Source organism: Branchiostoma floridae, chromosome 1, assembly GCF_000003815.2.
Source record: "Branchiostoma floridae strain S238N-H82 chromosome 1, Bfl_VNyyK, whole genome shotgun sequence".
Taxonomy (NCBI): Eukaryota; Metazoa; Chordata; class Leptocardii; order Amphioxiformes; family Branchiostomatidae; genus Branchiostoma; species Branchiostoma floridae.
This window is the reverse complement of record NC_049979.1, coordinates 25,705,978-25,715,036: the sequence shown is the minus strand read 5'-3', so window position 1 is coordinate 25,715,036 and position 9,059 is coordinate 25,705,978.

The following is a 9,059-nucleotide window of genomic DNA, read 5'->3' as shown; positions in this document are numbered from 1 at the left end:
TGCTTTAAAATCCTTATCTAAATCGTGCTTGGAAAAGGTAACAGAAAGTTGAGTCGGCTGACAGAGAAATATGGCGGCCTGACATTCGATCTGAAACCGAAGCCCCCATTTGTACTACTAGGAGTCGTCTGTCGGTCTGCGCTGAGAGTCATCCTTCATTTTTGAACCTAAAGCCCCACAAACTTGAAAGACGTCATCGGCACCTTTCTACCGTTATGTATCCACCTGTGTTCAAACAAAAGGTGGGGGTACCGCCTGACTTTTAAATTTGTGAGATAATCTGCTTGGCTTTTCGTTCACGGTGCCTCTCTTTGACGGATAGGACCAACTGCGAACGCAGGAGGAGCAAAGACCCCTGCTATTTTTAGACAAAAAGAAATATCAGAAATTGTATCTGTGCTGCTGACATATTCTGCAACTGTATCCGCGAGACGTAAAACGCGCCCTTTTAATGCCAGTGTTGAATGAAGGTTGAAAATGGCCAGTAGAAAGGTTAGCAGAATTCCAATGACATATGGTAAAATACAAAATCAGCATGGCTAATGATGACTGCCGATCTCTAACACAAACATAACTCTAGTTCTCACTGAATCAAAAGTCACGAAATCATCTAATGATTGCCGAATTGTAGTATGAATCAGATGAAAACTTGATTTGTTGTTTTGCTTTTTATTAGCGTGCCGAACAAAAAGGTTCAACTAAGCCTCTCCTATGGAGTCAGGATCATTTTTGGGGATAAGACAGTCAAAGAACAATCCGCCGGTTTAATGTTGTCGATAAACTAGTGTTTCACACAAGATAATTGTGTTTCTGGGTCGCCCTCCTCTCCAAATCCCTTACTTCATTTAATCGTCATTAGCACACATAATGGTATCAGAGGCCACTTGTCTGATAGGAGTGTGTTGACTTGGCATGGACTAAAACCATGAATTATCACTCCCTAACCAGTGCAATTTGACGACCCTCCGTTTAAAGAAGTAAAGGACGGCTTAGATAAGTATGATTGCAGGCCTGGACTAGACACTGAACAAACAAATTGTATTCCCAACGCACCCGGAACAGAAGCTATACAAATGTGTTTTCCACATTCCCCCCACTTAACACAACCCCGCCTCTGCAATCCAAGCAATGGGTTGATATTGGCGGGAATGAATATGCATTTTGTTAGGGGAGGGTAAAGAGAATGAGACACGGTACTTCGGGCTTGTTCAGCTTTTAATTCAACTCGAAGCCCTCCAGCATACTTCTAGTTGAGGAGTCTCTCTTTTTCACTCTGAGCCTCTTTTCTATGCATGAGCTGAGAAAAACAGTGGACCCGGTAGCATCGCACTCGGAAATCTTCGCGCATGGTTCTTACCAGTATTAGGTATGAAACACTAAACCCTAGGTCTGCCGTTTCGGTATTGTGTTTGCGAATGAATTATTTAGGAGCATTTCCTCACTTGCTCCGAGGTAAACCACACATGGTGCTACTGCTAGGGAGAAACTAGCTTTGTAAAAAAAAAAGAACACCCAATTCGGGAGCTAGCTTTCATTAAAAACGGATAAGGTCGCTGAAGTCAAGGGCGAACGGTCACTTAGGCAAGGCCGTTCAGTATGAGCTCAGTGCCGTGGTGTACAAGCGCCCGTGATCACAGTTTATTTTCCGTTGTTAACTCTTAGCACTGCCAACCAAAGTAAACAAATCAACATTAGTTAGTGAGGGGATCTACTGAAGGGGGATCTGTTTTCATATGGAAAGGACTAGGCGTGGTTAAAAGAGTAGTAATCAGCACCGGACATTGTCTGGTCCCGGGGCCCTCGGGCGTAGTGATGGCAGGTATGATAGGGGAGATAAGTACAAATGAGGTGGAAGGAACCAAGACACCTGACCGGCAATAGAACAAAAGGTAGGAGACGATTCACCTTGTCAGCGCATCGGGCAAGACAATGATGTCTATTTGTTTAAGTCGCCAGGTGATACTTGTTGTCAGGTCGGCACCGGTGACATCGGGTTCATGGCTAGGTTATCTGACATACATACAACACACCGATGTCTAGCAGTTGTACAAGTCGGAAGTACGCTTCGGGGTAGATATAGCAAATTACGCTGGATGCAGGACCCAGAACGACGACAGACGGCTGGCGGTGAGCTTGGTGAGCGGAATCCGGTGCACGTGCAGCGGTTGATGAGCACACGATGTGTTTCTCTCTCACACAATAATCACACAGGAGTCTGGGCTGAATTAACTCTGTAAAGAAACCTTCCATTGTGTGTGAGAAGTGACACGGGACCTGTGACTTCCTAACGCTGCAGGCGAAAAGTCGTGGGTTGAGTAAGATCTACTATATCATATCCCAACTACACATCCGAGCTGCCACCTGCCTGAAATCTCACGTCATCCCTATACATCCGGCGAACCCCCCTCAGAAAAGAGCACCACACTCCCGGAGAGGAAACTCTTCATTTGGCCAATTTGGTGCCGGTAGGGTTCCATCCTATATAAGTCCCACAAATAGAACCCAGGCCACCAGGCTCAATCCGAGCTCCAAACACATGCCCAAACCCCGTGACAGCTTCTTTTGTAGTTACAACAAGTTGTTGCTAGGCCTTTACAATTTATATCCTTAAGCAAATGAGACCGTTTTTCAACACACCTTCCCTTTGTGTAGGGACACTAGTATACGATTCTGTCATTCGGACCTCACGAACCTTGCCTACAGTTAACTTCTCCTTTTACTTTATCTGTGCGGAAAACACTTAGATGAACCTCTAAATCATAGCAGTGCAGTGAAGGGACATGAAATCATAGTTTGCTTACCTTACTTACATACCTGTCAGCTTACATTTGGTGTTTATTAGACTTGTCCTAGCTTGTGTATTGCGCATGTCATTCATTAAATCATATTGATTAAAACCGCTATTATGTTACCACAAGTTTTAAGATAGCAGGATATAAACAGACTTTTTTTTCAATAATGCTCATCGATTACATGATATGAATACATTAGCATGGATTGATGTTACTCAATATAAAAAAAAAACTGTACAATATAAAAGGCTGTAAATTAAGCCCATTGTCGCCGTTGTGGCTTTCGAACAATTTATGAACAGATATTTTTTTTCACATCAAAAACGCGTTTTTACAACGGAATCGTATTTTCCCCACCTTGAATGATGACGGTGAGATACTTTACACAGTTAAGTTGTCTGTGACATCTAACTGCAAGCAAACCATTTGTTTGGTTTGTGGCTACACCGTTTTGTGTTTGTCTAATCTGTGAGTTGACATCGTGAACTTCTGTAAGATTGCAAAATTTCTTTTTATCGCTTTTCCATATGTTATCATAACTCATGACAAGATGTAGTAAGACCTCTAGTTAGAATTCATTCTTTTGAGCAAAGCTTTATTTCCTTGTCAGTTATTTTGCAAATATATAGAATGAATAATAGAACTTTATTGCGCGACAATTGTAACAGGTACAATGTATGACAATCTGAATATACATGTATATGAATATCGTATATTGGTACATAACAATCATATGTTGAGACATACTTAAGTCAATTCTCTACCCGTCTAACTCTCGACTGTTCAATACAAGGACAGATGATTTATTTTACCATTACAAGAGAAGGTACATTACAGGTAACCCTTATGTAGCGCCATATCAATAGCAGTGACAATTAGTGGGAAATGGCGGTGATAATTTGACAATGACAAACTTTTGTTACAACCTGTCATTGCGGTTTCAATCGACGGTAAGTTAGTAATTTTGCAAAATACCATAACTGTTGTCAAAGACACAAGGAAAATGATATACGTGGGAAACATAAGTGGTTGACTTCCATAGAAATAGAAATATTCAAAAAGCCAGTTACGACTACCAGGTGTGAATCTAAACGCAAAAAGATTTGGACAGTTTTCTTTATTCATGTATTTTAACATTTGAATCCAACTAACGTTAATATTTTCGAAACCCACGCAGACGCACATTCAACACATATTAATAATATAAAATATCATAATGACTGTGCACTGTAGCATGTACAAACATTTCGTTTCGTATACTCATTTCGTTAAATTATCTAAGCCATGAATAACTGAAAATATGACAGTCAGAAACGAGTGCGAGTTTTACTGAATATTATCGATGTTGTCAAGAACGGAAAGAAGACACTGATATAATCCAAAGACTTTGTCAAAGACAATCACAAAGCCAAGTACCACATCGACACGCTATTTGAAACAAATAAACAAAGACGAAAAGGTAAACAAACGGTATTTCACGTCAGTAATGCCGAATGGAAGGAAACATGCGTTGCTGTACTACATCAGTTGGTCACTACAGGTTGCCGCCCCCCTCCCCACCATCACCGACAGCCATGGTTTCACGGTCAATGAGTAATACGTGCTGGGGTCATCGTAACAGACAACCACGTCTGCAATGTAATGGTGTAATGGTAAAGAAAATAATCGTCACACATACTTAGTGATAGATATACCATGGTGCCCACATGAGATGTGTGAAACCGTATCGTGATGTATGGAGGTGTAGTAGTAGTGTGCCGAGACACCATAACTGGAGGGGAGGGGGGGGGGAGGGAGGGGGCATCACCATAACCGGGCTATTGACCTGAACGCCTGAATCAGCAGATGACAGAAATTCCTCTCCCCCTCATACTTAGAGGTCAAGATCAGCGGGTTCATATGAGACGAGTAGGGGTGTGCCCCGGGTTCTGTTATGTTACCACATGTTGGTGAGCGAGTGAATGGATATGGACACTGTTTAGACACCACCGTCCAGGGGGGTGGGGGTTGTTATGCCATGTAGTTTTGACTAACGACAGACAGAATGCATTTTCTGAACCTACACTACCAAGGTCACATCAGACCTTGTGTACAGTTTTTAATTATTCATGTTCGTGAAATTCAAGTTATAACTTAGCTTTCTTACAATACTTTAAACTGACAGCAACAAAGCTAGTACAATAGCATACATAAATGCGACTCCTATACATTTTGTGCATTCCGGTGTCGCTGTGAATAAGGTTTCAGTGGCTTTGCTGTACACAACAAGCCGGTGTCGCCTCCGCTGCGTGTGTGGTGGTGCGTGTGATGCCTTACAGCAGGTGGGCTCCGCGTAATTACAGGTTTGAGGGTGGTTTACCTTCGGGCGCAAATTTTCTCGATACCCCATCCGTTTGTTGGCATTGAACGCGGTTCAAGCCCACAGATTTTCTGCGGGGACAGGAGGGAGGAAAAGCCTACTTAGACCCGGCCACCCACATTTGTACACTTCGGTGTCTACACCGAACGTTACTCTGTACATACACTATATATACATGTGTATCATATCCCTCCGCTACAGGCGTCAGCGTTCTCTATGGCATGTCATTGTATATTTACAACTTCCACGCTTTATGAATATGTTTCTTAGCATTTGTGCATTAGTACTTGTATGTTATGACCGCGTTATGTATGATATGAAAATTTGAAATGATTTTTGACACTTTTTTACAACTGTTACATCATGTAAAAATATCGTTTTAAGAATGGTTTGAAAAACGAAGATAGTATTCAATCACGACAAAGACTATTTATAGAAACAACCGTCGTCTATATACCCCATGAGCAGACAGATGTGTTTTGTAATAAAGGAAACTTTTCATTGTAGATTCAAATGATAAGTAATACAATGAAACCACACTTATCCAAAATTATCTAGTCTTTGACACGTTAATGTAGCGGAAATATCACCAGTATGCACAGTCTGTTACATGTCTCGATAATTATACTTATTGTTTGAATTTGATTGTAGCTGTCGTCTGATCGTCTACTATGTTAACAAATGTGACAAAGAGAATCGTCTGCTGCGATTTAGCCCATTGTTAGGGGTGATCTTTGCCGTGGTGTGGTTTTGTGCGTGTGTAGAGCTGCTTACAAATTGATGTGTAGTTATGTCGCGTCTTGTCATACATCCTACGCGACGTGACAGCATGAAAACGCCGGCAGATGTCCCACAAAATTAATGATGATGCGCTGGGTCCCCATTGTGCTGAGTGTGGAAGGAACAAGGAAAATATGCCTTTGGTTAAACTGTTTATACCCCTGTCACATTATCCACGATCTTCGGGCGTAACGATGGAAGATTGACTGAGTGTTGCGTGTAGTTTTCACCTAAAAATCGTCCCTGTCACATATAAGCCAAGTTGCTTTTTGTACCTTGTACAAACCGTCCCTGTCACATCTAACCCATACTTTGTACCTTGTACAATTGTTGTGCAATAAAGTTATTATTATAAGCGAGGCTCGGGCGATTGCCGCAGAATCGTGGTCCGATTGATTTTCGCCAAATGTGACAGGGGTATTATGATTCCTTCTAAGCAACTATTCATTTCTCACCAATAATGTGCATCGGCCTTTACCGACACAAGAGAAAAACTGTTTTAGGTTTGAGTTATTGCTTTAGTCTTAAAAAAACATTGTGAAGGTAAAACATGAAAACAAGATAATCAAGGAGACTTAAACTTGCACACAAAAAGTTCACACTAATAATGCATCAGTCTTTACCGACACAGGAAAAAAAACTGTTTAAGATTTGAATTATTGCTATAGTCTAAAAAAAACATTGTGAAGGTAAAACGTGAAAACAAGATGGTCAATGAGACAGACATGAACGTGCACAAAACAACGGTTTCTCTAGCTGTTATTTTAGGATGGGAATGTTCCGGGTGTGTTAGTCTGAACGAGCACCCTTGACACGTGGACTCTGAAGAGTCCAGACGTCACTTGAGATCGGTGTGGCTTTAGGCAGACGCCTCTACAGATGACACAACAAATGGATTCGAAGAGCCTGTCAGTAACCCGATGAAATTCTCCTGTCTAGAGCTGTAAATATCGGCGGGGACTCTCAACACCAGTTCAGAACCGTAACCGTATACCCATAGAAGGTGGGGTAAAGCACTTAGTAACGTAAGGAAAGATTACTTACTTTGATAGACGGTGTGTTAGGAGAAAGTTGATTTGTATCGATCGAGGGGATTGCGACAGGTTTGGGATCAAGGAAAGTGGACAAGTTTGGAGAGAATGTAATAATCGGGGGATGAACGGAATAATCCAGTTATTAGAAAAGGCGGAGAAGGATTGTCACTAGGAAATCCTGGTGCCCACGCGGGAGTCAAGTGTGATAATGCCAGAAGTTTAGTTACATTGGGTTGTGAATTACATTACACCATTCTAGCTATATCACCACCGCCAATGGTCAATAACATGAAAATCAGAATGTCACAGCAATATATTGTGCAATTCAATCCGCATTTTCTGACGTAAATTTCTATTGCATATACTCAGGTCATCTCTACATTTTACGAACAGTGTAGATTTGAGTATGATATTTCATTTCACTGGAACGGATTGAAACATACTAGTATTGCTAACAATTATCTTTGTCCAGTCTTTCATTTTGTATTTATGATTCACATGAAGGCATTCTATATATACCCATTGTTGGATATTCTTCTTTGTAAAATACACGACTGTATACCTGTACAGTCGTCTTTGATCCAGTTCAATTTTCACCAACATGAATAATGAAAAAACATAATTCTTCTCCAGTATAAATAAGCCTCGATAATACCTGTTCATTATATACAGGTCCTCCCTTGCGTCTTGCAATGACACAGAACTGCGTTTGGGACACAGACTCGGTAAGGTCCTCTTGTCATGAAGGGTAATTCTTATAGATTGGGATATAATACACCGTGATTTTCCCTACAGGTAGAATGAATTATGTATGGCCTGTTACCCAGACAGTTGAGGAGTTTTAAGAGCGGTGTATTAGAGGGTTTAACTACGCTAGAAATTCTTGGCGGGACAACATTTCCCCAGGTGGACCCGACTTGCTCTTCGTTCTGAAGAAGGTCATTTGTGTGTGGTGCACAAAAATAAAACAATAAAGCAACAACAGATCCTAATTAAATCATAAGTATAGGGTAGACAACAAGCAAAAACATACACTGCTAAGAAAAAGACTGTCAGATGTGTATATTCAAATATTTCTCCGCCAATCACGTAAAAATAACGGTTAATTGAGATTTTACAAACACGATAGAAAGGTATTTATACCAGAATTATTTTGACAAGCAGTCCAATGTCTGTACGATAAGAAACAGTGCTCACCCACTAGAGATAGAAAAGGGACGTTATAAAGCTGTCAGTTCAGGAGAGACTGTTCAAATGATTGTACAACGGATGCAGTGGCGTGGGCGATGAAATTCGTTTTATTTGTAACTGCCCTCATTATGAGGATTAAAAAGAAAAAAGTATAAAAAATATATTCCGGTCAGCTTTCACCGTAGCTAGAATACCTCCAAAGCCACGTATCTACTAAAATCTCAGTACTCATTGAGTACACATTAGAAACATTAGGTCGGTGTATAGAATAGACACATTTTTACAGCCTGAACGTTTGTAATTAGCCTACGAACATGCATTTGCCATTCAGCAATCACACAATCAACAAAATTGCAAAAGAGAGAACATTCACCGTGAATTAGTGATCTTAAAGAATTTCTATATTTTCATGACTCAATGGCTTTGCAAGTTCTTCCATTCGTATTGATATACTCGTGTATGGTTTCTGCTATAGCAAATCGTGCTATTTCCTTTAAACAAATGTATGTAGAAGATAGATATAATGTTACATGCATTTGTGAAAAATTCATTTGCTCACGTCAAACAGTGAGGTGTTCAGACAAAGAGAAATATCTTTCTACCTCCAACCGCACTTTTACGTTTTGTATGATATACCAAGTGTAAAAGTGAAGATTATACATATCCTATTTAGGTCACAGTGAGAGCGCAGCGCGAGCACCGCCTACTGAAAAGGGGGCCTACATTGTCCCTTACACCTGGCCCCAGTTGTCGCTGTGGCCTAGCTAGTGGCCACGCACCAACAGGTGTACTGTTATAGGTACGGTTACACTAGTGTATTTTGAACTTCTGTTCGACACGCACATGTGCACCCCAACGATCCACCCTGTGAATAGGTGAGACCCTCCTTGCATAACTCTAATT